The sequence below is a fragment of the Phocoena phocoena genome, chromosome 15 (assembly GCF_963924675.1).
Source record: "Phocoena phocoena chromosome 15, mPhoPho1.1, whole genome shotgun sequence".
NCBI lineage: Eukaryota > Metazoa > Chordata > Mammalia > Artiodactyla > Phocoenidae > Phocoena > Phocoena phocoena.
The window spans coordinates 11,695,301-11,723,048 of NC_089233.1; the positions used below are offsets into that span (position 1 = coordinate 11,695,301).

Here is a 27,748-nt window from a genome sequence, read left to right on the forward strand (position 1 = left end):
CTCTAATTGTTGGTATCACTCAATCTGGCACTTGAATCCACACTAATTACTGTACACTAATATATAAAATCACGCCTTGTCCTAATTCTTCATGCATGTGCCTTATCTCTTCTCTCCAACTATATATACTAGAAGACCCCCATAAGCCGATTTTATACTTCTCTCACATCTTCACAGTGGAGAATGCAGTGCTGGACACGTAACACAGAGGCACTAAGTACTAAGGTCCTTTCATCTGGAGAACTCTAGAAATCTTGTGCATTAGGGAACCAAACAGAAGTGGAAACGTGCTTCAGAACTGGTACTGATTTCTATAAACCTCTAGTTAAGCCAACTGTTCTTTGGGCAGTGCCTATGCCGTCCTGGGGAGAATACTGTCACGTATTATCTTCTAAAAGGTCTCCAAAATACTTCAAGAAATAGTCTGACTTATTCAAGATTAAAAACTCCCACTGAAGCCTGATCCTCAGGCCTCCTGGGCCAGCTGGCCCTCAAAAGAAATAAGCTCTTCCAAATCATTAGCCCAGGGCCTCTCCAGCTAGAGAGAGAAAACCTGTAAGCAGAACTGTGAGTCTGCAGAGAAGCTACCCTGCACTGAACCCACTCTCAGTGGCTTTGGCAGGGGCGGGTGCTGGCTAAGGTGAAGAAATAGTCACACACAGCACCACTGAAAACTTTTGCAATGCACAGTAGACTGGTTTGCCCATCACACACAGCCTCTCGGCACATCCTTTTAATACTGCTGAGGACAAGTGAGGGCTGGGGTAAAGGGCCAGAAACCACAGCCAGGTGACCAGAATTCGAACCACTGCACTGCCACTCACTGGCTGCATGGCTTTGAGCTACTTTAACCAATCTGTGCCTCAATTCCTTCATCTGGAAGTGGTAGTTCTAACAGCCCCTGATTCTTCTGGTTGTTATGAGGATTAAAAGCTTTTCAATTGTCACAGTGCTAAGGACAGCACCTGGTTGTAAGCATTATGCAAGCGTCTGTTAAATAATTTTTAAATTGTATTTATATGTGTGTGTGATTACCCCTGCCCAGGGGTAACAGGAAAGGCTACTCAAAGCTGGCATCTGTAATTGAGTAAGACTCAAGGTGCAAGGGAGAGTCCTTTACAATAGCGGTTCTCAACTTACCTTGCGTTTAAATCACCTGGAAAGTTGTTAAAAACCCAGATTCCTAGGCCTCACCTCCAGCATTTCTGATTCAGTAGGTATGGTTGGGAACTGACAAACTATCAACACATTTCCAGTAAGTTCCCAGGTGATGCTGATGCTGGCCCAGAAACCCACTTTGAGAACCACTGCCTTTCAGACTCAGAGGGAAGCAGGTGCAGAGATGCAGGAATATAAAACAACCCGGCCTGCTCAGTGGAGAGAAAGTAATCTAACACAACTGGATCAGAGAGTGGTGATGGAAAATGGCAAAAGAGGAGGTGGAATGAGGCGGCAGGAGCTGACCCCAGAGTGAAGACACCTGGCACAGATACTGTGCGCTTGGAGGCCCTTTGGGAGTTTACAGCTTAAGTAACATGACCAGTTTGTTTCCAAAACCATCATTTTTGCATTAATGTGAAGAATGGACTGGAACAGGGGGGATTATAGAGAAAGGGATAAAAATTAAAAGAAACCAGAGGAGAAATAATGAGGTCAGAGCTGGCACAAGAGCAGCGAGATAAGAAGAAAGAAACAGCGAAATCTTAGGGCACAGAATTGAACAGATGTGCAGAGACCTGTATGGGATGGGAGAGAGAAGAAAGGGTTAAGGGTTACTCCAAGCTGGCCAGCTCTGATGCCGGGATGGAGGAGATCCTGTCAACTGAGAAAGGAATGCAGGGGACAAAAGAGATGTGGGGGGAAAAGAACATTATAAATCCAATTTACAAGGGTTCGGAGGCATCCATGATGCCCATTAGGCAGCTAGAAATCCAGGTCTGGAGTTGCCCAAAGAAATCACAAACAGAAATAAAGAGCTGGGTACCCCCATAAGCAGGTCCAGGTTAGAATCAAGGCTGTGGGTAAGGTGGCCAAAGGAGAGAGAACTGACTAGGGAAAGAGCCCGGACAGAAACTTGACTTAACTTTTTAAAATGGGCTCAGCGATCAAAAGTGAGAACAGAGACAGGGAGAATGAGAAAAGGGTAGAGAAGCTGAGGGCCCGTAGGACGAAGCAAAGCTATGACAGCATCCTGGTGCTGGGGTTGTCATCTTACTAGCATTACAAACCCTTCTGACCTCACCTGGGTTGAAGGGAAAGTGTCTGTGCTGGTCACTGTCCATTCTTGGGTCCACTGGCTGCCCTTCCCTGTTCAGCCTGACTCCCTGCAAACTGCATTTCTCAGGCTCCTTTGCCAACTGGCTTCTGGTTAATTTCTGCCAAAGAGAGGCACTGGGAGGAGACTGGGGAGAGGAGGGGAGTAAAACCCAGGTTATCCTCCCCATTTTCTTTCTCCGTCCCCTGCCCCAGCTCTGCCTTCTGTGGCTTCTCAGCAGGCATGTGCTTCTGGCTCCCTGGGGTCCGGGAACATTCCCTCCTAATTCTTCAGTCCCTCCAGCTGTGTGTGGGTGGGGATCTCTACGTCAATCCACCAGCCCACTTGGCTTTTCAGTGCTTCCAGCACCCCCTAACCAGCTCCTGTATGAATTCCCTCTACTGAAATGGCTGGTGCAGTCTCTCTGGTCCTTGCTGGTCCCTGATTGATAAACACACAATGATAATACATCAGTTTCTCTCCCCACAACTTATTTCAGTCTTCATAAAACTATTCAGGCTGGGATTATCCAAATTGATATTAACAAAGCCTTCTATTTAAAAATTACAGGGAGGACTTCCCTGGTGGCGCAGTGGTTGAGAGTCCACCTGCTGATGCAGGGGACACGGGTTCATGCCCCGGTCCAGGAGGATCCCACATGCTGCGGAGCGGCTAGGCCTGTGAGCCATGGCCGCTGAGCCTGCACGTCCAGAGCCTGTGCTCCGCAATGGGAGAGGCCTCAACAGTGAGGGGCCCTAATATGGCAAAAAAAAAAAAAAATTACAGGGAAAAGTAATTTTAAAAGAGGCAGTAAATGAAGATAAAAGCTGAAATAAATACATTGTAAAACATAAAGCTGTAGAATGATAAATTAGTTCAAATAGTGGTTTTTTTGATAAGACTACTAAAATAAACAAACCTCTGTCAAATATAATTAAGGGAACATTTTTAATTAGAAATGAGAAAGGAGATAGGACAAAATACAGAAAATAGATTTTTTTCCTCCAAATCCAAAGAGAATGTTATGCACACTTGTAGGCTAATAAACTGAAATCTTCAATGAAATGAATAATTTCTAGAAAGATATAGATTACTAAAAATAACTCAAGAAATATAAATCTAAACAGAATAACCGAAGAAGAAGCTGAAGAAATAATTTGATAACAACTAAAAAAAATGCAGTTTGTCCCAATGTTTCCACCAGAACAATTTTCATACTTTTAAGAAACAGATGGTTTCAATGTTGCATAAAATATCCAGAGCGCAAAAAGAGATAAGAGTACGTTTATGTCCATTAGGCAAAGCATGATCTTCTTCCTAAAATCTGATAATGATAAAATACACAAAAAGAAAATTACAGGCACATATCACAAGTGAATATGGATAGGAAAAGCTTAAATAAAATCCTCACTCTAAAAAGAAACTTGTCTTACTTTAACTCTTTAGTTGGTTTTTCTTTTTTTCTGGTTAACAGCTTCATTGAGATATAATTCTTATGCCATAAAAAATATAAAACACTTTATGAATTTATCCTTGCACAGGGGTCAGACTAATCTTCTCTATGCCGTTCCAATTTTAGCATAGGTGCTGCTAAACAGAGCACAGGAGATGATAACTTCATAAGTTAAGTTGAAATAAATTATGAAGGATGGTCAGTTTGTACATTATAAATAACCATTGGACAAAACTAATATAACTCAAATCAAAGGGAAAATATCATCTGGAGAAAACATTCACAGCAAATGTAACAAAGGGTTCATGTCTATGTTATGTAAAGAACTTATACATATTGATGCCAAAACATTAAGTCCCCAATACGTAAACTAGCAAAAAACTAGAGAAGACAATTCATAAAAACAGAAATACTACTAGTAAACAAGCATCTGGGAAAACATTCAACTTCTCTTGTAATCAAAGAAATGCCCCCTCAAATAATGTGGTAGCATATTACACTCACTACATTAGAGGAACTTTAGAAACTATCCAGAATTACAACACTGCAGTAAAACCAGTCCCCACACATGCCATATAAATTGATATCAACTCTTGGCGATACATATCAGGAACCATCTTAAAAGTCCATAATATCCCTTTATCCTGAGGATATTTTAAAGAATAAAAATTAAAGCTACATGAGATGTTCATTGCAATGTCATTTTAACAGCCAAAATAAATAAATGAAAGACCACCTAAATCCAACAACAGGAAGATTATTAATGAAAGGCTAAAAATGACTGTTTAGGGCTTCCCTGGTGGCACAGCAGTTAAGAATCCGCCTGCCAATGCAGGGGATATGGGGTCGAGTCCTGGGCCGGGAAGATCCCACATGCCGTGGAGCAACTAAGCCCGTGCGCCACAACTACTGAGCCTGCACTTTAGAGCCCGTGAGCCTCATCTACTGAAACCCACACGCCTAGAGCCCGTGCTCCGCAACAAGAGAAGCCACCGCAATGAGACGCCCGAGCGCCACAATGAAGAGGAGCCCCCGCAGCCGCAACTAGAGAAAGCCTGCGTGCAGCAACAAAGACCCAACTCAGCCAAAAATAAATAAATAAATAAATTTATTTTAAAAATAAAAATTACTGTTTAGAACTATAATAAAAACTACACTTTATCAAGCACCCTCATATACACAACTCCTTTCAGTCCTCAAGGGTCCCAGGAGGTGGGAAGGAATCACACTAACCGAGACTCAGAAAAATTAAGTGATTTGCACAAGTGACTCTCAAACACTTGCTACCAAATTCCAGGCTCTCTCAATGTTAAAGTGGGTGGTTGTGAATATCTGCTCTGAGCCTCAGTTTTCTTGTCCAGCAAATAGGGCTAATAAGAATACCTAAAGAGTAGTTAAGAGAATCCAATGAAGCTCTTAAATGCCTGTGAACTCTTAGCACAGGGTATGGTACACAGTAGCACTCAGTAAATTTTAAGAATAATGATAATACAAAGCTGTATCAATTCAGTACCATTACAGCAATGTAAATATGTCTGCAAGCAGATGAGGACCAGAAAGAGGAAGGAATAATGCAAATGTATGCTGCAAAAGCAAGGCAAGAGCAAAAGAATCACTTTTCTTTTTGGAATTATTTTGGTTTTAGTACAATAAGTCGAAATCTGGAGAGAAAAAGAATATACCAAAATCTCCTAAAAAGGAATTGGCATCTTTGGAGGAGCCGCATATTAAATCTGGGATCACTGCCTCCAGGACACTTGAAATAATAAACTCAGCATATGTGCCCCCTGGAGACGTCACATGGTGTGGGGAACTGGCCAGCGGATGGCGCTGTTTCACTTACCCAAGGGACCAAGGAAGCATTTATTGGCCTCAATAATATATTAGTGCTAGTTGTTCGGTCTTCCTTAAAGATTCTTTTTTTTTTTTTTTTTTTTCCTTCTTAAAACTGAGGCTCAGAAGCATCTCAAACAAATCTCCATGTAGTTGGGAAATAGATCCAAGTCCACTCCTGATGAACAGCAACATCCCACGGGAAATGCTTTGCAGTGAGGAAGGTCATCAGCAGGGCCAAGGAGAATGTCGTTACTTCTCCCTTTGGTCCTGTGACTAGAAGCTACCATCAGTGTTCAGCAAAGACTTAGCTGGTGTTAGCCCCCCAGGTTTTTAACCTACAAACTGGGAACAATTCAAACCACCAGAGAGAGAGTTTTCAGAGTAATGAGGGAAAAAGCTAGAGGTGTCCCTTGGCTTTTCCTCCCAAAAGTCAGCAAGTCCTGAAAATCTCTACTACAAGGGCATAGGTAGAAAGTAACTCCACTCTCAGCATCTACATTGTGACAGGCTTGTAAAGGACAGGTAGGAACTGGTGTAGCTGTGGTATAGAAATGAAGTCAATCCAGGCTGTTGTCTTGAGCTTGAATCGTCAGCAACTGCCTGCATGAGTCAGAACTTATGCAGTTGGTATATGAGCTCCAATAAAGGAAGTGACAGTTCAGCAAAGGATATAAATTCAGAAGAGAAATGTCAGGCGATGACACAGAACCCAGCATGACCAGAGGCTGAATCATACAGAGCGCAGACTCAGGTCCAAACAACACTCCCCTACTTGGGACGTCAAATAGGCATCTCAAATTTAATATGTCAAACACGAAGCTCCAAGTCTTTGCCCTCACCTGCTCTGCCCACAGCCTTCCCGTCTCAGGTAACAGCAATGCCATCCTTCCAAGCCCTCAGCTGGAGTCTCGTTAACTCCTCTTTTTCTCTCATATCTCACATCCAATCCATCAGAAAATGCCATGGGCTCTATCTTCAAGATACACCCAAATCCCTCCTCTTCTCATCACCTCCACTACCACCCCCGCTGCAATCCAAACCACCATCACCTCTTGCTGGTCTTCTCGTTATAGCCTCTTAACTGGTCTCCCCACTTCCACCTTTGCCCACCATTCACTTTCTTCTCAACACAGTAGCCAGAGGGATCCTTTTAAAATCAAAGTGGTAGGACACCTTAAAAAAACGAACCCATTAAAGAGCTAATAAACTGGTTTTCATCAAAATTAAAGCGACTCTCCAGAAAAGTAATACAACATGAATGAACCTTGCTAAGTGAAATAAGCCTGTCACACAAAGACAAAACTACATTATTTCAGTGCTATGAGATACCTAGGGTAGTCAAAATCATAGTCAGGAAACAGAATGGTGGTTGCCAGTGTCTGGGGGGGAAGGGAGAATGGGGAGTTTTTGTATAATGGGTGTAGAGTTTTCGTTTTGCAAGGTGATACTGGTCACACGACAATGTGAATAGTCTTAATATTAATGAACTATACACTTAAAAATGGCTAAGATGGTAAATTTTATGTTATGTGTATTATATCATAATTAAAACTTTTTTAATTCTCAAATTGCACATTTTAAATATGTATAGTTTACTGTTTGTCACTTTACCTCAATAGAGCTGTTTTTTAAAATTTTTTAATTACATTTTTTAAAACTAAGTAGGATCATATCCCTTCTCTGCTCCATGTCTTCCATGAGCTTCCCATCTCATTCAGAGAAAAAGCCAAAGTTCTCGGAATGACCTACGAGGCCCTACACAATCTGGCTCTGAAACCAGTATGCCCTCATTCCCATTTCTCTCCCATTCACCCCACTCCAGCTACACCGGACTCCTTGCTGTTTCTCAAACACACCAGGTGCACTCCGGGGGCACTGACATGTCCTGTCTGCTTTGCCTGGAAAGTTTTCCCCCCAGGTAACTTTGTGGCTCACTTCCTTACCTCTTCCAAATCTGTACATGAATATCACCCTCTTAGAGGGGCCTTTCCTGACATGGTATTTAAAACCGAAATACTTCCCCACCTCCTGAGTCCCCATCCCCCCTCTCTGCTTTATTTTTCTACATAGCACTTATCATGGTCTAATATACCACATTTTTCTTATTTATTTTGCCTGTCTCTAATCACTAGAATTAAGCCAGAAATACAGGAATCATATTGTTTTGTTCACTAATTATACCCTCAGCAACTGGTACAGTGCCTGGCACATAGCAGGTGCTTGAAAAATATTTGTTGAATAAATGAATGAGTAAGTGAATAAACGAATGAAGGAACATTTATCTGACCTTGACAAACAAGTGTAAGGATCCTTTTTGAAGATACCCCAACCCAGTCTATATAGCTGGATATCTATCAAGCTTTTCCAACTGTCATGAAAGTACTCTGATACGACGCCGTCAGCATTCCCTTTCTATATCATCAGTGGAGGCTCAAGATCACATGGGCCACAAATGGCAGAGCCAGCATTTAAACCAAGAATTTCTCATCAGCTACCAAGTCCCACCATGCCACCCTGAGTACCTAAACTTTTTTCAACTTTCATATCCTTTCATTTCATTCATAATGGCATTGCTGACAGATCTTAGTTGAGCAGTTAACCCTCGTGCCATAAATTTCTATTTGTCACACCCAAAACTCAATATATTAGAAGGCTACCCTTCTGGTTTTTAAAATGGAAATTGATGACATTGTATGCAGGAGCATAGGAGCTGCAAATCCTCACCCAAATCTCTCCATCTACCTGAAGGCAAAAATAGAAAAGTCGGAAGCACTCAGAGCTGCAGGCCCTCCCCGCTGGAGATATTATACCACCATTCCAGGCCCAGGTACCCCACACTTAGGAGGTCCAGGGTTTGGTTTAGCAGCTGGGGCGTACAAAGAAAGAGGTGCAGCTGGAGCCACCCATGCGAGGACAGCACTCTCCCCCTCAGCCCTTGAGGTGGCCTGACATCCCTGAGCATCCAGAAAAGAACACAAATAGACAGGTTTTTATGAGGGCTGTAACCCAATTGACAAAGGCGAGCTCTCTCCGCCTGGAAATGTCCCTGCTCTGAACCAGTTGCCTTGCCAACAAGCCACATGTTTCTACTCTGCAGAATCCAATTTCTGAGCAATGTGACAGTGACAGGTCCAGAGACATGATACAATTCCAAGGTGCCTTTGAACACCTGCTGAATAGCTAAGAACAATGTGGATCCCTGGATGTACTTAGCAACATGGGAGGCACACTAGGCAAAGGCAGGTAGTGCCCAGTTTATGCAACAGCCCCCCACTTACTCCACCCCATCCCAGCATTTTACAAACTAGAGGTAACATGTAGCCTTGTCCTTTATCACCACCATCATTATAATCTTTGTAAATACTTGCATGAGACTCACTCTTTAAATGTATTAAGTTATTTAACGGTCATGACAACCCTATGAGGTAGGTATTATTAGTATCCCATTTCAGATGATAATTTGAATAATTGTTAATTATTTGAAAAATTGATAATTTACCCTAATTCACATAGCCAGAGAAATGTAGAGCCAGGATTTGAAACTGGACAGTCTGCCTCCAGAATCCATCCCCTTAAACACTTTGCTATACTATCAATCTCCAATATTCCCTAAATGGTAAAACCAAGAGATTGTTCTAGTTATCATTACTGCATAACAAAGCACCCCAAACTTCATAAAGTAAAATACCCATTTTATTATGCTCATGGACAGTGTGGGTCAGGAATTTGGACATGACACACTGAGGGCACCTTGTCTCTGTCCACAAAGTCTATCTGGGGTATCAGCTAAAAAGATCTGAAGCTGAGACTGACTCAACAGCTGGGGATCAGTATCGTCTGACGGCATCTTCATGCCTGGCAGGTGATGCTTGAGATCCACTGGGACCTCAGTTGGGTCTGTCAGCACCTACCTGTGGTCTCTCCGTGTGGCCTGGGCTTCCTGTCAGCATGGTGGCTGGGCTCCAAAGCAAGTGCCCCAAGACACAGAAAATAGAGCTGTCAGCTTTTTTTTTTTTTTTTTAACAAGTAGGTTGTTTGTTTGGGGTTTTTTGTTTTTGTTTTACATTTTAAACTTTTTTGACCACATCACGTGGCATGTGGAATCTTAGTTCCCCAACCAGGGATTGCACCTGCACCCCGTGCACCGGCAACACGGATTCTTAACCACTGGGCCACCAGGGAAGTCCCCAGCTGTCAGCTTCTTAAGGCTAAGACCCAAAAACTGGCACAGTGTCATTTCCACCATATTCTATTGGTTAGGAAGTCACGAAGTCCACATTCAAGGGGAGGGGACACAGACTCCAGCTCTCATTAGTCCAACCCCTTCAAGTTCTAGCTGAACAGCTGAAGTTCAGAGAAGTTAAATGATTTGTCCAAGATCATATAACGTGTGTTAGTGGCAGACAGAACCCAAGTGCCTCTGTGCCCTGTCTCATACTCTATGCCACTGCTTCTCACTTGGCTGCGCCTTGGAGCTGTCTAAGGAACTTTTAAAAGTGCTGATGCCTGGGACATCCATGGTGGTGCAGTGCTTAAGACTCCGCTCTTCCAGTGCAGGGAGTGCAGGTTCGATTCCTGGTGGGGAAACTAGGATCCCACAAGCTGCATGATCAATTACTTAATTAATTTAATTAAAATGCGGATGCCTGGGTCTCATCTGCAGAGGTCCTAATTTGTTTGGCGTGCGACCTGTTTGGTGGGCATGGAAATTTGTAAAATCTCCCCAGGGTCTGTAATGTGCAGTAGCGTGAGAGCCATGCTCTGTGCAATTTCCCACGATGGTTCCATGCAGGCGACACAGGCCACTGTTTCACTGTGGCTCAGCATTCGCAGAGGTCCTAGCCTGCCATGGGGACAAGCCTCACCAGGAACAGATTTCTGACACCGTCCTCTGGATCACAGACTCCATCCTGAACCATTCTCCTTTCTGAGATACCTCTCCTCAGCTCCTTCCCCTCCCCACCTCCCAGGTGCCCCTCAGAAGCCAGACTCCTTTCACACTCAACTCCTCAACTGTGAGTCAAGTCCACATCTTGGCCACCACCTGCCAACTCCAGGAATTCAGTTCTACCTTTGGGACCCTCAAGAGTAGAGACCCAAAGGCCACGTCCTCCTGCTCCATCCACCTCGCCCCCTGGATGACCGCTAAGCCCATATTTGGAGCCCCCTCCAGCTCCGAATATGTCTTCCTTCCTCCTACTGGGCCATACAGCACTGCTGTAAGAGTGCTGTCTAAATCATGCTTTAAAAGGTTGCTTCTGTGAAACCACTGGTCAATTTGCTGGGAAACTAAAACTATCAACTTGGTTATTTCACTGAAATAATTGGTCAGTTGCATCATATGTCACGCATTATAACAAACTGGCCAGAAGCATTGGCCTAAACAAATATTTTCAGTGTTTCTCCTCAGATTTAAATTCTCACGAGGCTGGATTTAAAAAAAAAAAAACAACAAAAAACATACCAGTGGAGAAGCAGCCTTTCTGATTTTGCTATTCTACTGGATTTACTGATTTATATTAGGTCAGGAGAAGATCTCCTGAGAATAATTTTATAAAATATATTTACTCTTCACTTTACACAAAGATGAACCTTTCTAAACTTCCCAGGCAATTATTTTTTTGTAAATTGAACTCTGCTGTAAATGTTCCAAAGAAGAGGCATTTAAAGGAACGCTTTATCAAGGATCATTATACTACTTTCTCCAATTTTGTGTTTGCTTGAAAATTTCTATAATAAGATTAAAAAGGAAGGAAGGGAGAGAGGAAAGGAGAGTGGGGGTGAGTGGGGAGGGAGGGAGGAGAGCTGGTCACCCAAGGAGAGTCTATGGTAAAGTGAAAAATCTCTGTGTAAGGTAATGTAAATAATACCCTCCCTGCCCAAAAAACAACAACAAAAAAACCCAAACCTGCATTATTATTTCTGTGTGAGTATGTATATGTGTGTGTTTTCAAGCTGTATATATGTATACGTCAACACATATAAAACATACATATGATTTTTAGCATATATATGATATATATCATATACATTTTATAAATTCTAACTTCTCTAGTCTAAAAATCTAAAATAATTATTCTTATAAAGCATTCATCTCCATCAGTCTTCATTTCTCTCTCTCTCTATTTAGGTCTCACTGCTGGGCAAGTGAGAGGCTCACATCCAGCCTGGCTTACAAGAATCCCATCTGCTTTACACATGCGTATATACTACAAGACATAGTCGCTCTTTGGGTGGACAGAGCAACATTCCATGCAGCCTGCAATCACTTCTTCCATGCGCCCTTTCATCTGCCTTGGTTTTCCTCTGTAAATTCTTAGTCCCACTCCAGTCCACGATAGAGTTCGTCAATTCTTCCTCAGTGCCCCATTCACTGACATAAACTCTGAAAGGCACTGCTTTGCAGATCAAAGGGCTTACGAGGTGCTCACCTAATGTGGATTCCAAGGGATTGGACAGACAACAAAGGGAAGCCAGTAAGAGCCCGAAGACCTGTGGGTCCTCACAGCCCCAGAAGGAGCATACGCTGTGCCAGAAACTAGGGCTCGGCAACGCCTTCAGGACGTCCTGGAGAGCCACGGTGGATTCTCACTCCTGCTGTTATGTTTTTATTTCCATCCTTCTCTCCGCGCACATAGCCTGGCAGGCACTTGAACGCCCAGTCATCAAAATTAAACAGCGGATGACATGATTCCCTGACTCCTGACTTAGGTTCCCCTGACAGAATTCTTTCCATCAAGAACATGAGCTAAAAGACCCAAAGGCGATGCTGAATCCTTGGTCCCTAAACGTATTTTCCTCAGAATACACTTCAGTCAAAAAGAATCCAGTCCTCTTCTACTCCTTGTAGACCCTTCAAAGGAGAAACTGCTAATGATAATTCCCAAACGGGACAGCTCTGCCATGTGAACCTGACACAGTATCTTAGTCTTTTTTCAAATTTCTCCTTTCCACCAGATGTATCATTGCTGGTATCACCACATCCCTTCACCCATTCTTAAGTATTAAAATAGGGAAATTTTTAAAAAATCAGTCAACAAATGTGCATAAAATAATTTCCAGCAAAATCTTTCCAGCAGAAAAAGATATAACTATAAATGTTGAAGTTGTAAGCCATGGGATGGTCATTTTTATATATAAATACATAACAATATATTCCATGAAGGGTAGAGACCAGCCATTGGCTGATATATTAAAAGCCAGTGTTTAAGCTGATAAAAATTATATGAGGGGCTGACCAATGTCTAAGTTAACAAAAATTATAGAAAATACTAACTGGGATGGTTTTCTTCAAAATGGAAACAATGTTGAAATTCTCAGTTCTTTCTTTCCAAACTCTTTATTTATTACTCTCCCAAGAGAAACCTTTGAATGAATGCCTCCTATCGGCCTGTGGCAAATTGTGTTGTCTAAAAATTGCCTCCGTAACACTGCTTATCTCACATGTACTTTGTACAATGTGATTTCTGAACCCCTCTCATTGAGATGTGGGGATGTGGTTTCTCCTCCTGAATCTGGGAGGGCTTGTGACTGGAGTAAGTGATGTATTGCAACTTCCAAGGCTAGGTCAAAAGATGTGGCTCTCTTGATATGCTTAATCTGAAATGGAGTCCTCATGCTGTGGGGAAGCCCAGGCAGAGGCCACATGTAGTTGTTCCAGTCAACAGCAATAACCACCACACAGACATGTCCTGAGGGAGCCTTTGAGGTGACTCCAGCCCCAGCTGAAACCATATGGGAGACCCTGAGCAAGAACCATCTAGCTGAGCCCAGTCAACCTCCAGAACCATGAGAGATAATAATAAAATAGTTATTGTCATTTTAAGCCACTAAGTTTTCGGGTAGTTTATCATGTAGCAGTAGGTAACTGGAACATATTGTAAACCATCAGCCATAACACAATTGAACAGTATGCATACAATGACAGTATTAGAAGAAAACTTAATTTCATCAAGACTAGTTGTCCATCCAGTGATGAGCCTCTTCAAATAAAACCTTAGTCCTGGGACTGCCCTGGTGGCACAGTGGTTAAGAATCCACCTGCCAATGCAGGGGACACGGGTTTGATCCCTGGCCCAGGAAGATTCCACATGCCGCAGAGCAACTAAGCCCGCGCGCCACAACTACTGTAGCCCATGCGGCTAGAGCCCGTGCTCTGCAACAAGAAAAGCCACCGCAATGAGGAGCCCGCACACTGCAACGAAGAGTAGCCCCCGCTCACCGCAACCAGAGAAAGCCTGCATGCAGCAATGAAGACCGAACACAGCCAAAAATAAATAAATTAAATTAAATTTTAAAAAAACCTTCATCCTCTGCAGTATTCAGAGCAACCACATATGCATCTGCTATTTTGATCCTGAAGAGTTATAACAAGCATAATAATTAAGAGTTTAGACTCCAGAGCCAGACAGACCTGGACTGGAGTCCCAACTTTGCCAATTTCTAACTGTGTGAACTTGGGCAAGTCACTCCAATTCTCTGTTTTCTCACATGTAAAACGTGTTAATAATAGTACTTATCTCATATGGTTATTGTGTCAAATGAGATGTGTGCAAAGCATGGTGCCTAACACGGAGTAAGTGTCCAATAAATGAGGTCCCATTATTGTGGTAGTTGATGATGATGTTATTACCAATATTTTTCAACATCAGCCTGTAAATATATTTCACATCATATACCTTCCATAATCCTGAAAAGTAGGACTTATCATTATTCACAATTAAAGAAACCAGTTCAGAAAGGTCACTTGACTTGCCCAACATCACACAGCCTGAGGACTGTCTCCCAGTTCACTTCCCTCTTTCACCACAGCAGCCTCTCTACCAAGTGGCTTTCCAGCCTATGATGAAGCACTTTCAATGGTGGGGAACTCACCACCCACTCAGGCAGCCCTAGTAATCCATCTTCTAGTAGCATGTTTATCCTACTGAGCTGGAATCTATCTGCATGCAACGTCCACCCACTGGGCTAACTGCCCTGTAAGGCCACCAGGATCAAATCTGCTCTCTCTTTCACATAATGGCCCCTGAACTTCTAAAGACTCAATAGTGCAACCCCCACCAAGTCCTCTTTCCTTCAGCCCAACATCCCCAGGTTCTTTAGCCATTCCTCCTCCGGCACAAGCTGACGAATCTCCTTCCCATCAAGGCCTCCTTCTCTGCCTCAGGCTTGACAAGAGGCATATACTATTGATGATCGAAAAGCTTTCATCCTGCCCCTGGAGGCTTGTAATACATTTATGCTTTCTCAGGATGACACATACTCCAGGAGTACTAAGAATTACTGTCAATCTCTGTGGCATTGTAAAGGATTCTGGCATTTCACCATATCATCTTTTTTCTTTTCTCCCAAGGGTCTGCCTGCTTGAGAAAACTGTCATATTCTATAGCCAAGAGGAGCCAAAGTGTTCTGAGGCAGATAAGCATACCTCTGCCACGTAGTTTCTTCCAAACACTTTCCTGATGCATCAGCTGTGGGAAAGGAGGTAAAATAACCTGCAGTCATAGATACTGCAGGCCTCAACAGCCTTAGAAAGAAGGAAGTGTCTTTGTCTAGGTTATGCTGCAGTAACAAAGAGCCCTACAGTCTCTGTAGCTTAACAATAAGATTCCACTTTTTATTCAGGCAAAGTTCACTGTGGATCTGGCAACACCCCAAGGCAGCCTCACGGATCCAGAAGGTTTGCCATTTTATAGCTGCACACCTGGAAGACATGGCTTCCAGGACACTGTGGCAAGGGAAGAGCCAGCTCTTAATTGCTTCAACCTAGAACTGACATAGATTACTTTTGCTGATAGCCCAGGGGCCAGAACTAGTCACATGGCTGTGGGTGAGCCCATGGATAGATATTCAAGGAGCAGTAAGTATTCTACCACACAATCTTAGAGGCCCTTTGACCCTGAAACATCTCCTGCTTATCTGGTTAATCATCATGACACCAAGCTTCCCCACATCCCCTTCTGATGACTCACAGGCTCCTCAGCAGCCATAGTGTTTGACGGCTGCTGTCACCAGTGTCACCCTCTGAGCCCCTGCATGCTGATTTTTATTGGCAGCTACAGACAGCTCCCTCCCATCTCTCTCTGCTGCCACTGACTTCCTTAAGGCCCTCATCATTTCTTTTCTGAATCTATCATCATAGTGTTCTTAACCGGTTTCCATCCCTCTCTCTGCAACATCACCCTCTATTATCTTTTATAAATTCTAATCTGAGTATACCTTTATTCTGCTTCAAATCTTGCCATAGCCACTGTGCCAAAAGGACAGATCCAATTTCCCTAGAACTGAGTGAAAAACCTTTTATAGTCTGGTTCCAAAGTCCCTTCCAGCCTCAGCACCCAGCGCCTGGCTCCTGTGTTCCCTGTGCTCAAGCCAACACAAACTCATGCCCACTCCTCTAGGTGCTACAGCACTGCCCAGAGTGCTCCTTCCAATCTGTAGCAGCTGAAGAAACTCTATTGATCCTATAATACCCAGCTCAAGTATCCCACCCTCTATGAAAACTTCTCCAATACTCCCCAACAGAGTTAGCTACCCCCTGCTCTGGGTTCCAGATACCCTGTTAACGTGCCTCAATTGTGCTTCTCTGTTGACACATTCATCTCTTCCACTTGGTGGATCTCTTACTGGCAGTGGCTGTGCCTTATTCATCCCTGTATCCCCAGGGGATAGAATGTTTCCTGGCCCAGGGTATGTATCAATAAATGTTGAATAAGCCCATGTTACAAATTGCTCCATTCTATCTAATACTGCTGAGAAAGAAGTTATTCCTTCATACACTGCTAGATTTTTATTCCAAAACAGGAAATGGAGAAGATAATAATTTTCTAGCTCAGAGCCTGGGCTAAGGGTTTGAAAGGAGAGCGTTAAACTCCCAGGAATTTTCCCAGCATCATGAAGACCAGAAGCACCAGAGCTACCACTCTGACTTTCTGGATTGTTCTAAAGTGGACTCTCTACTCCATTTGGGAAATCCTATGAGGATGGACTGAAAATAAATAGCTTTTTGATTAGCCCCGTATTGCACCAGTTCAATGAATTCCCCCATGCCCTGAAATGAAAGGAAAGCAGGTATAAAAGCTCTGGTTATTCCGAGGAGGGGTAGGAAAGACTTAAAAACTCTCCAGAAAGCCTTCAGCACTGTAACTAAATGTTAATGTTTAAAGATATACCAATATTTCAGGAAGCCATTGGTAGTGCCACACTAAAGCTCATTCTAATTTTGAAGAGAAATATTTGAGTTGGAGGGACGGACCCCATGCTGGCTACAAGATAAACTTTCCTAGCGCTCTCAGGCCAATTTTAATGCTAAGAGCAGCTCCACTGGAGTAAAAGTTCATTTTTGAGAGCCAAGCTGTGAATTATGCTACAGGCTGAGCTGAGCAGTTGGTCTTCTGCTGATGATGGCAGAAGCCTGAATATGATACAGAAGTAGAGGGGGGAGCCAGGGACATCCGAGGGGGATTATCACAGAAGGTCAGACTAATTAAATCGAGAGAAATCACCAGAGAGCCAGAGCTCCCACACACATCATCTTCAAATGCTCTGACACATGCAGGGTTTGATAAAAGAGGGTTGAATTGCCACTTTCATCTGCCTGAAAGGACAAGAGTCAACCAAATAAAACTTTTTAGTATTGGTTTAAGCCCAGGTGTGGAGGGAAGAATTGAAAGTGCTGCCAATTCCTAATTACGCAGTTGAATCACAGACAGAGAGAGTGGGGAGAGGTGAAGTACAATTGTCTCTCTGGTTAGCCATTTAACGCACGCTTGTTGAGCACCTACTATGTGCCAGGCAGAGCTCTGGGTGCGAGGGATAAGAAAACTAAATGTTCCTTTTCCCTCCAAGGAGCTCACAACAGATAAACATTTATGTAACATTATTATGCAGTGTGATCAATGTTCCAATAGAGCTATCTAAAGACTGCAAGGAGCACTTTAGGGGGAGTCTAACTGCCCAAGTGGTGCCAGGGTTGGTACCTTAAAGAAGGCAACACATGAGCAAGGCCTTAAGACTAAGAATTCTACAGGTGGTGAGTGGAAGAAAGGCAAGCAAGGCAGAGGTCACAGCACTTGCAAAGGTCAGGAGGCTTGACACTGGACATTTTGAGTGGTTTGGAAGTGCAGATCAGATGGGACATAGAATCCATGTCAAGGAATGCTGGAGGTGAAATGGATAAGGCAGTTGGTTATCTGACACTGAAGGACCCCGAATGCCATGCAAAAGCATCTAGAACTCATCTTGTAGGCAACAGGGAACTACTGAAGATTTTAAACGGTGACATGATCCAAAATGTATCTGAAAGATTCCTTGGCCACAGATGGAAGATGGGAAAGACACCTGGCAGAGGATCTCTTTCCAAAGGTGCTAACAACAAATGCCCCCGGTGATGCATATACCTCACCACCCTTTTCCTGCTCATCCTCACAGGGAGGAAGCTGCTGATAAGCAATTCCTGAGAACCTACTGTGTGTTCCCAGCACTGTGCTATCTGCACTCAGAGCCATGAGAGTGTGCTGAAGCCAGCTCCTACTGGCTTATACTGGCTCATACCAGTTCATACTGGCTAATGAGAGCCAATTATGCCCATCTCTTTTTGGCTTCAGTGACATCCCATTGGTAGCCTGAAATCAGCCATGATGCAAGGCTTTTTCCACCTTAGAAATCTGCAAACGCTACAAACCAGGGCTTTTTTTCTTTTCCAGAGAGCCATTTATGAAACATTTACCAGCACACCCCTTGAAAAGACCCAGTTCCAGCCCTCCATGAGAGCAATATCTACTTAAAGAGAACAAACTAATACATATGAAAGGATGCAAGAACAGTTCAGTTCAGCATTTGTGCCCACTAAAGAAGGAATCATGCAGCACGCACGGGCAGGTGGTGCGGGGTGGTGGGCAGAGAGAAAGAAAAGCCTGACAAGCCCAGGCTCTCCGCATCCCTTGCCCAGCCACTCTCACCCAAGCTGGGGCTTAATCAATTAGGTCCCATCTGGTGTTAGTTATCATGACTAGTGATCTCCAATTATAGTTCTCAGAGGTGACATGTGACCTCAAAACTAAGCATGCTGTCAGAGATCTACAGACGTAGAAGGAGCCTCAGAGAGAGAATCCAGCCAAAACCCCACTTCATTCATCCATAAAACGGGGCATCATATGGCAGTGATTTACTGAAGTCCTCAAAACAGTTAACAGTGAAATGGAAACTTGAAAACAGTCCTCCTCTCAGCTCAGCCTGTGCTCCAGTGCCCACGTCATTTTTACATTTGTAAACAAGTATCCCACCATGACAGCCTACCCTTTCCATGGACCCTCAGAGAACACATTTTTACAGTATTGTCCAAGACTGGCATAATCTTCCTGTCCTCAGCACTCCTGGGGAGGCCTGGTAGCCAGGAAAGGCATCTTAGATACTGTTAACTGAATGGAACTCTACTCAACAACATATCAAAGCATCAAATGAGTAAATATGTGTGCAGACTGTCTTCTGAGGCCCCATGATAAGTTTGGCCATGGGTCCTGGGCTCAGGTTCTAGGGCCTAGGAGCAGGCTGAGAGCACATGAAAGGAGGGGGCTCTCAAGATCAGCATGCAGGGATGACGGCAGAATCAAGAACCAAGTGGGTGGTTAAAGGGCCAGAAGAGGAAGACAGGTAGACAGGGAAGAACAAGATGATCTGGAATGGAGGGGAGGTAAGGAGGGACAGCCTCAAGAGTGTCCCTGGGGCCTAAGCCACATCCACTGATGTTTTCACTAAATACCGAGAGCTTCAACTGTGGCTCCCCAGAATTTGGACCTCATGCTCCAAAACATTTTCCTAAAAAGATTTTTGGAGCTAAAAGAGAATTGCCAACTTTCTCCTTTGACAAAGCAACAACAACAACAACAAAAACCTCACTAGCACCATTTCATGAAATAATAGATATTTAAACCACCGAAGTTTAGAAAGAACAAATTCTCAGAATCAAGGACATTTATTTAAATTGACGACATATAGCTTTATGAAAAACACTAGCCATGACTTTGTTCACTGTACCATGGACGGCTGCACTAGATCAGGAGGAAGTGCCAAGCCAGCCTAGACATATGTGCAAATCACCCAGTTTCTATATGTGCATGTCCCTTATCTCAATTATGGTAGCTGAAGAGGGGGAGCATTCTCCTGGGTTATTTTCTCCAGCACCAGGTGGTAAGCACCATTGCTAGTCTTTCCAGAATCCCTTAGGCCTCTTCCATTTACAGTATCTTGAGCCTGGCTCCCAGCGTTGCTGTGACATTCACTGCTCACACCTTACAACCTAATATGAGAAGAGAGAAGAAACCCTAGTTCCTTTGCCTTGTGTAAGACCATCTTTGCACCTCTCTCACCCAGGTATTACAGATTTCAAAGAAGGACAAACTAAGCCCAAAGTTAAGAGAAGGAAGGAAATAACAAAGAGCAGAGAAGAAATAAATTAAAGAGACCAGAAAAACAATAGAAAAAAATCAACAAAACTAAGAGCTGATGTTTAGAAAAGATAAACAAAATTGATACACCTTTAGCTAGTCTAAGAAAAAAAGAGACTCAAATAAAATCGGAAATTAAAGAGGAGCCATAACAACTAATACCACAGAAGTACAAAGGATCATAAGGGATTACTATGAACTATTCTATACCAACAAATTGGATAATCTAGAAGAAATGGGTAAATTCCTAGAAATATACCACCTTCCAAGAGTGAATCATAAAGAAATAGAAAATCTGACCAGACCAGTAATGAGTAAGAAGATTGAATCAGGAATCGAAAAATCTCCCAACAAAGAAAAGCCTAGGACCAGATGGTTTCCCTGGTGAATACTACCAAACATTTTAAGAATAATTATCACCAATCCTTGTCAAACTCTTCCAGAAAACTGAAGAGGAGGGAACACTTTCAAACTCATTTTATGAGGCCAGCATTACCCGATACCAAAACCAGATAAAGACACTACAAGAAAAAATTACAAGCCAATATCCCTGATGAAAAAAAAAATTTAATTCTCAACAGAATATTAGCAAACTGAATTGAACAGTACATTAAAAGAATCATACACCATGATCAAGTGGTATTTATTCCTGAATGTAAGGATGGTTCAACATACACAAATAATTAACGTGATATATCACATGAATAGAAAAAAAGCTATAAAACATATGATCATCTCAATAGATGCAGAAAAAGCATTTGACAAAATACTTCTTTTCATAATAAAAACTCTCAAGAGGGAATTCCCTGGCAGTCCAGTGGTTAGGACTCTGGCTCTCACTGCTGAGGGCCCAGGTTCTTCCCTGGTCAGGGAACTAAGATCCCATAAGCTAGCTGCACGGTGCGGCAAAAGGAAAAAAAAAAGAAACACTTTCAAGAAACTAGGTACAGAAGGGATGTACTGCAACATAATAAAGGACATATATGACAAGCCCACAGCTAACATTATACTCAACGGTGAAAGGCTGAAAGCTTTTTTCTAAGAAAAAGGCATTATGCTAAGGGAAATAAGTCAGGCAGAGAAAGATAAATACTATGTGGTCTCACTTAAATGTGGAATCTAAAAAAAAAATAAACCCATAGAAACAAATAGTAGAATGGTGGTTGCTACGGGCGGAGGGGTGGGTAAAACGGGGAGATGCTGGTCAAAGTGTCTAAACTGGATATGAGATATAAATTCTGGGGGCTAATGTACAGCATGGGTGACTATAGTTACAATACTGTATTATATATACTGTATTATATACTTGAAAGTTGCTAAGAAATGAAATCTTAAATGTTCTCAACACAAAAAAGAAACGACAGTTATATGAGATGACAGAGGTGTTAACTAACCCTACTGTGGTAATCGTTTTGTAGCATGTAAATGTATCAATTCATCACATTGTACACCTTAAACTTACACAATGTTAAATGTCAATTATATCTCAATCAATCTGGGGGAAAACAGTGCTAGAGATTTCATAAACAGAAAGACATCCGTTGGCTCTCTACATTTAGATGTACTAAATTCATAAAACATGACCTCAAAGCTCAAAAGGTTTCTAAAGCTTTAACTCTGCGCTGTGCTGGCACTTGAGTTTAAAATTCAGACTGATGTTTCACGTCTCCCCAGTCCTGGAGAGAAGGGGAAAAAATGGCACGTAAACATAATGACCCATCCTAGGTCCACAGTTGTTGGTAAGTTACAGAACCCTAAAATGTCAGTTAGAAAAGAGGTCTTTTGAATTACCTAACCCAAAACTCACAGATTGGTTTCACTGCACAGATATATATGTATCATCTGAGAAGGAGTGGCTGCCTGGGGTGCTGGGGAGAAATGAGGCTACATCTGAGCCCAAAGGGGAAAAAAGGCTGTGACTGAATTTATCACATCTGACATGGGCTCTGGAAGAAGAAAGGCAGCACTCACCAGGAACTCAGGCAAACTCCCTTTGTACAATTAGAGAAACCAAGGCAACAAAGGGTTGCAGCCAGTACAGCCAGCTTGCCAGGGTCCGACCCTTCTCAGTTCTTGTTTGCTCATCAATTCCCACACCTGAACCCTGTGTGACACCTGCCAGCAGTTCCCCCTTCCTGGTCCTCCCCCTTCCAGGACTTGCTTTCTCCTTCTAAAACAAGCTGAAAATTCAGAGTCTACAGTGTTCTACCTGCTCCATGGGGCCCCACAGGGAGTTCTGTTTCTGGAAGTTTCCACCTGTCCTACTTGAGCTATTCTTGGGTTGGCAGGGTTTTGATGTGACACACCTCATCTCCTTAACCTAAGTCCCAATCTAGGTAAAGTGCCCTTACCTAGATTGGCACTTACCACACTTGACTTAACTAGTGTTTGGGTCGTAGCTATTCCTGTATTTCTAAGCCATAAGGTCCTTTAGAGAAGGGGCTGGATCTTTGTATTCTGCACAGTGCATAACATAGAGCAGGGACTTCCCTGGTGGCGCAGTGGTTGAGTCCGCCTGCCGATGCAGGGGATACAGGTTCGTGTCCCGGTCCAGGAAGATCCCACATGCCCCGGAGCAACTAAGACTGTGTGCCACAACTACTGAGCCTGTGCTCTAGAGCCCGCAAGCCACAACTACTGAGCCCGTGTGCTACAACTACCAAAGCCCACGCACCTAGAGCCCGTGCTCCGCAACAAGAGAAGCCACAACAATGAGAAGCCTGCGCACCGCAACGAAGACCCAACGCAGCCAAAAATAAATTAATAAATATATGTGAAATGAGAACATGAGAGGCTATAACTAAGTCTCTTGTTACTCTTTTGTACTTCAGAGCTTCGAGACCAAAGTACACGTTTTTAAATCTGACAGAGCAATGCATTTCACCTCCTTCCTTCTGTACAACACACCTCACCCACACCACTGAAGCTCCCGCACCATTTTTCCAGGTAGTCACCATGCTTGCCTTACAGCCCTTCACTCTTTTTTTGCTTAGTGCAGTAGTTTTCCAATTTTATTTTAGCAGCAGAACTCTTGGGTCAACTCGTTGGTGAAATACTTCACCAAACCCCAAAGATAAAATGGCAAAAAGCAGTGCAGTGAGGGTGCCCTGCTCACATCTCCCTTGCTCCTTTCAGCATCCCTACTGCACTCCCAGGGCCCCCAGATCACTAGAGTTCAGAGCATCTCTCACCAGCTTGTACCATTCTCTCCAGTATCCTATCCCCTAGCCCAGCCTCTACTTAGCTGCCAGCCTAATATTAACACTGGTCTAATCTTAACACCCCTTTCAACCTGCCACCAAGTTCACTCCTTGGTGCCATCAAGTTCAAACCCTTCCTGCTCGTTCCTCGGCAAAAACTTAACCGGACACACCTTCAACCTATGCCCCCACTTCCCTCCTCTAATGTCCCTCTGGCTTCAGCAGAATCTCCTATACACACCATGCTGCTTTCACTCACGAGACTTCCTTCCAGATCCAGAGCCCCCTCCTTGACGAGACCCCCCCCCACCCCGCCTTCAAGTAGCCCATTATCCTCCCCACCCCCAGCCTCTTTCAGATTCCACTGCTTGATGCCACCCTTCACTCACACCAAAATCCAGGGAGTCACCCTAAATCCTCCCTCTCCCCGACCCTGCACATCCAATGAATCACCAGTGTTGGGATCTGGCCTTGTGAATATAACTTAAACCCATACCCCTCTCCCTCCTCACTGCCATGGCCTCATTCTTAGACTCTCTTACCTCTCTTAGGGATTCTTGGAAAAGCTTCCTGATGGGTCTCCCTGCCTTGCCAATTCACCCTGTCCTAAGCCTAAGGTCATCCATCCAAATTATAGTCCCTTGCAATGGCCCCCTTGCTTAAAATCCTTCAACAGCTCCCACCGGCTTTGCGTTAAGGTCCAAGCTCTAAGCTGAGTATAAAAGGCTATATATTCATCCTCTGGTCCCCATCTACCTTTCTGACCCCACCTACCATGCTCCCAGGCTCAGCCAGCAGTTCAGCCACCCCAAATCATCACCATTTTTCCATAGGGCCCTTTCTCTCTCACCTCAGAGAAAGTTGACGTTCCACCAATACTCACCGGGACACACTTAGCTGTTAAATACAGAAAGACTTTTGAACAGGTTGGTAAACAGCCACTGCCCCAAACCCCCAAGTGCTTCCTGCTGTTCTAGCCATTCCACCCCCCACCTCCAGCAATCCCAGGGTGAACGTCTAGACCAACAAGGAGGAAAGTTGTTAAACACCTTGGCTCTTACCCCTGCCTGGGGGCCTTTGCATGTACCCTCTGCCTGGACCACCCTTTACCCCAGCCCCTGGTATCCCCTACTTCTCCCTCATAACATCCCTGTCCCCCACCCCCAGGGAGAGGCAGGAGACTCCTCCAGTCTCACTGTGTCACCCCCTCCTCTGTCTCCTCATGGAGCCTTCTTTGTGCTTCTGTTATATAACCTGCCCTGTTATACTGCGACTTCTTACTCATCTCTCCCTCTCCCACTCAACCAAGAAGCTCCCTGGGAGCTACGGCCACGTCTCATCCACATCAGAGATGCTCAGTATGTGTTTGGTGAACTAGGCCTCCTAGCAATTTAGAAAAGCCCCACCTCCTTATAGCTCTCTATCTCCTCTCCTTCACGTAATCCCAGACTTTCACATCTCTAGCAACACCCCAGGGCTTACTTTGTGTGGAGCTAAGCACACAGAAGGTGCTCCATAAATACTATTTCTAGGGCTTCCCTGGTGGCGCAGTGGTTGAGAGTCCGCCTGCCGATGCAGGGGACACGGGTTCGTGCCCCGGTCTGGGAAGATCCCACATGCCGCGGAGCGGCTGGGCCCGTGAGCCATGGCCGCTGAGCCTGCGCGTCCGGAGCCTGTCCTCCGCAACGGGAGAGGCCACAACAGTGAGAGGCCCGCGTAACGCATAAAAAAAAAAAAAAAAAAAAAAAAAAAAAAAAAAAAAAAAATACTATTTCTAAGGCTGATATGTATGTACCTCCCCCCTCCAAAATGAGGACATAACAGCCCTGCTTAGCTGAAATCAAGAGATCCAGCTGGGGCCAAGTGAACCGGGAACTAGCTGCCAAAAACAGCTAAGCACACTCGTCCATGCAGCTGGCGGAGCCAAGAACCACTCGTTCCAGCTCCTCCTTGTAAAGGAGGAGCACTTTGCCCAGCACCCCCTCCCCAACCCGAGCTTTTCCTCCTGCCCTCAGTTGAGATCCCAAATAAGGCAGCCCAAAGCTGGGTTACAGAAAGATAAAGGAGGGGCTCAAACAAGCCTCTGGTTTCGGCTGCGTGGTGCTGTGTGTTTTTAAAGGAGAGAGAAAACAGAATCAAAAGAATGTCTTTTCTCTTTCAGAGACAACCACAGGCAAAATCACCCAGGCTTTCCCACCTTCAGCAGATTTTTTCCTAACAGGACTTAGAACACAGGGAGAGGGTGGGTGTTGTCTCATGGGCTTGGAGCAGCGAAATCTGATAAACAGAAGTGTCATCAGTGCTTCCTGGGCAGGCTGGGTAGGAGGGGAAGAAGGAAGGAAAGGAGGGAGGGAGGGAGAGAAGAAGGAAGGAAGGGAGGGAGGGAGGGAGGGAAGGAAGGAAGGGGGAGGGAGGGAGGGGGGGAGGGAAGGGAGGACACATGTAATCAGCAGCTACCACAGGCCAGGCACTATGCCAAGTGCTTTGCACGTGTCCTCTCCCTGAACCATGAAAACAACCCTCTGAGCTTGGTATTATTCCTATTTTAAAGCAGAGGGAACTGAGGCTTGGGGAAGTCCTTTGATGTGCCCAAGGGTAGAGGGCTAGCAAGTGGCAGGGCTGAAATCATAAGCCAACATACCTGTGATTCTAACACGCTCTCTGCAGCACTGGCCCCTCTGTCCCTTCCTTTGAGTTTTCCCAAATCTCCAACAGGATCAAGCTTTGCTTGACATCACTCTCCCCGCTTTCTGCTTGACGGAGCAGGTCTACACCCGCTGTGGCTTCTCAACATCAGGGGAATTTACTCAACACCCACATGCATGCATGTGCTTTTCACAAGGCCAGAGCTAAAGATTAATAGTGGAAGGGGGATTAAGGACAGCACTGTTTCCACATGCCCAAGGAAAGTGGAGCACTAGAATCGCCCCTTATTTGAGCATCTATTCAAAGTATCACCTACGCTGCAGGCCTTCCTTGGCTCCCTATCTAGTGTTCTTCTTACCCATCCCCCACTTCCCCCGCTATTACAACACACATAGTTTCTCCTTTCCCCTTACCACAGTGTGGAATTACTCTTACCCACGTGTCCTTGTCCAGTATCTATCTGCCCACTAGAATGTGAAGTCCAGCTATGACAGAAGCAAAGCATGCTGTCCAGGAGTTCTGAGTCAGACCAGAACCCCAACGTGGTTTATTCCACAGGCTAAACCCCTCTACCTGGTAGGTCTCCCCACCACTCAATTCACTCAATTTACCTGACCTGAAAGAGCTGTATATAATGTACTACCTAACATGAAGCTGGTCTCCAGCTGGATGTAGAGTCTCAACTCTGCTGGCTTCTATCTCTAAGAGATTCTTCCAGCAGCATCAGACTAGATCTTTCCTAGATCTTAGAAGAGCCACTGCAAAATGAGACAAGGGGTCCTCCTGAAGGACGCCTTGCTCTGGCTGCCTACACCTTGCATCAGGTTGACGGAAGCACTACCTCATTTTCCCATGAACTGCTTGTTTGCCAGTCACAGGTATTTGGCTGTAAGTTTACAGCAGTTCCTGAAATGCCAGCCAAATGCAGATTCCAGGGTCCTGAACTTCTGATTCTGGTATGTTGTAACTTCAAATCTTTCCTTCTTACTAGACCCCTGGAGAAAGAGAAAAGAGATTAACCCCGTCTCTGCACTTGTTACCTGTGGACAAGCCATCAGCACTGATAACTCAGAGTTCATTCATACAAATAATGGCTGGTCCAACGTTACTTTAAAACTCTCGCACTGGTGATTTTGGAGAGACCAACAGTTCAGTCACTCACCTCCACTAAGGGGACAATGTCACACAGCAATAGGTTCCCACCCATCCCCAGTCCTTCAGACAACTTGCTATTTCTGAGCACAGTCAAGATTTCCTTCTCCACTTGAAGCTCCAAAATCTGTGTGTGGATGGGGCTAGACAGTTACACTCAGTGGAGAAATCAGATCAGGCTGATAGCTACTGCTCCTGTCACTTATCTCCAGGAAGCTCTTTAGGACGAAGACCTTGAAATATCACTCAGAAAAATCTCACCCAGCCCGTCCCTTTGCAAAGACCAAAAGCTCTGATCTGGGGAGAAAGCATCGCCACAACAAGGTCTCTCCAGCCCCATACACCATCATATGCCTGACTTCTGCTGCTCCACTTCACACACTTGTTTCTCTCCACGTGGGGAAGCTGGGTGGTACAACCGCTGTACAAAATCATCCCTGGCACAGTCACACTTGAGAGAGAAGCCGAAGAAGCCATAAGCCACAATCACCCATTCCAAAATCCCAAACCTAAGAGAAGCCAAAGACTAAACCCTTGTGACATCACAAAATTGATCACACAGGTGCCACAGAACCTGTCTCATTGATAAGCATAGTGTGGATTCCCAGCAACTATGTTCAGAAGAGATCCCTGGTTCAAGGCTTCCTCCCACAGTGGAAGCACCTCCTCTTCCCAGATGGCTCCCATGACTCCACTCCATTCATAAACCAGAGCCTGAGCTTATGAATGAGCTCACACACAGAGCTGAGAAGTCTTACAGAGA

At 44.3% G+C, this 27,748-nt stretch overlaps 1 pseudogene; it reads right to left on the bottom strand.

Moving 5' to 3' along the window:
• Positions 1 to 3,757: 3,757 nt before the first annotated feature.
• Positions 3,758 to 3,857, bottom strand: LOC136135802 (U6 spliceosomal RNA; annotated as a pseudogene).
• Between the last annotated feature and the right edge of the window lie 23,891 nt (positions 3,858 to 27,748).